At 42.6% G+C, this 2,035-nt stretch overlaps 1 protein-coding gene across 1 annotated transcript in view; it reads right to left on the minus strand.

Moving 5' to 3' along the window:
• nyap2a (neuronal tyrosine-phosphorylated phosphoinositide-3-kinase adaptor 2a) overlaps positions 1 to 1,315 on the minus strand; it is a gene marked incomplete at its 3' end in the record, with an annotated part of 8,381 nt that extends 7,066 nt beyond the window's left edge. Inside the window, 1 exon segment of the mRNA XM_035679892.1 lies at positions 842 to 1,315.
• Positions 1,316 to 2,035: the final 720 nt, after the last annotated feature.

The following is a 2,035-nucleotide window of genomic DNA, read 5'->3' on the forward strand; positions in this document are numbered from 1 at the left end:
AGAGGAGAGGAGGGGAGAGGAGGAGAGGAGAGGAGCAGAGGAGAGGAGAGGAAGAGAGGAGAGAAGAATAGGAGAGGAGAGGAGGTGGAGAGGAGGAGTTCTTTCTATTTAATTTTAAAATCTTTGTGATTCAAACATGAAACTTGAGTTTTTCCATCTGATATTTTCACATTAAAACACTATTATTATTATTTAGATCATAAACATGAAATAAAATACAGTTTCTGTTAATGTTTCAATCTTTCTTTAACAATCTAAAGATTTACCTCTGATGATGACCTTTGACCCTGAAACATAACTCCTAGTCACACCTGTCAATCATTTGTATTGATCCATCCCTGTATTGAAAACAGGAAAAGATTTTGTTTGTCTGAGTTATGCTCAAAGTCTGGTTTACTTTTATTTTTGTGTTTGAGGTGAGACAGAGACAGTTCAGTGTTTTTGGTTAATCAATAATATTGATCAGATTAAATGAGCAGCTGTGTTGGCACATGCCTGACACAAAGCCACATTTCAGGTCCATTCACCTTCATCCACCTGGTGGACAACTCTTTCAAAATAAAAGTCTGGTTGTGAATAACTGCAGTTCTTTAATCGGTAACTTGTTTTCTGATCTGATCCAAGATGGCTGCCATGTTGAAGTGAGATGTTGCTGTTTGTTTGAAATACAAACAGGGTGTGAATGTGTGTTTGAACAGACTTTATTGACACTGTCGGCAGTGGCAGCAGCGACTCGATCACAAACAGATTTTTCAGCAGCAGGAAAAGATAAAGTCGACTGAACGAATGAATAAAACCAGAAGAAGAAACGTGAAAGACGACAGACTGAGCTGAGGCTTACCGGAGGATCAGCGAGGACTCAAACTCCCTCCATCCCTTCTTCACTGCCTCCTTCCTTCCCTCTTTCTTTTTTCCTCCTTCAGTCCTTCCTGTGCAGACAAAGATGGAGTGATGAAGGTTGATGATGAAGACGTCTGCAGCTCAGAGGAAACGATGACTCGCTGTGATCCTGGTCTGCAGCGATGTTAATCCAGATCTATCCTTCAACACCTCCTTCCTCTCTTCCTTCCTCTCTTCCTTCCTCTCTTCTTCTCTTCCTCTTGTCATAAATCCTCACAGCTGTAAGAATCACGGCTCACATACACACACACACACTCACTCACACACCCGTCAGCCACACACACACACACATCCCCGACGACAGTCGCCACAAGAAACGAGAGGCTGAAACCACGGCAACCTGACAGCATGCTCACCCTGCTGACTCCTCCCCTTGCTTCTGAGAGAGAGAGAGAGCGAAACAGACAGAAAGAGAGACAGACAGAGAGATAGAGAGAGTGACAGAGAGAGAGAGACAGAGAGAGACAGACAGAGAGAGAGAGACAGAGAGAGAGGATTTGTGTGAGTGTGTGTGTTACCTGGTTTGATGATGTCACATAATGTTTTATAACAACGACATCATGTGATGTCACAGATTTTGACTGCTGTAGGCAGGAAGTCTCCAGAACATGACAAATACAAAATAAAAGCCCAGATGAGACCTTTATTTTGTAGGACAGTCTCATCCAGACCTGGACCCTCCAAGTCCAGTCCTACACTCCAGATGACATTCCTGTGTCCAACAGGGTTAGGGTCCTCAGTCCAGTGTGGATTGACCCTCTTGCTCTTGAGAACAGGAGGGTGGTATGACTGTGGTCCTTAGCATGATAATACTGTTTGTGTTTTCCTTCCCTCTTTGCTGGTCTCCATCCATCACATGAATTCACCATGCAAGAGGACAGTCTGATGAGCTGTCCTATCTGTCCTGCCGATTTCCACATGGTCCTCAGTTTGGACCTGTTCTCTGGGACCCCTCTGTGTTGTTCTGTGGATTATCCTCAGTCTCCGCCGCCTTATACAAATCTAACTGCATATTGCATTAATAGTGTATTATACTTTTCAGTTATAGTCATAATTTTTTATTTTATTTTAATATATAACTATTTTGTGAAATCTCCCTTGTACTTCCACTTCTAATTCCAATTCAATTCCAATT

Source organism: Morone saxatilis, unplaced genomic scaffold (assembly GCF_004916995.1).
Source record: "Morone saxatilis isolate NCDOM2014 unplaced genomic scaffold, NCSU_SB_2.0 Contig8, whole genome shotgun sequence".
Classification (NCBI taxonomy): Eukaryota; Metazoa; Chordata; class Actinopteri; family Moronidae; genus Morone; species Morone saxatilis.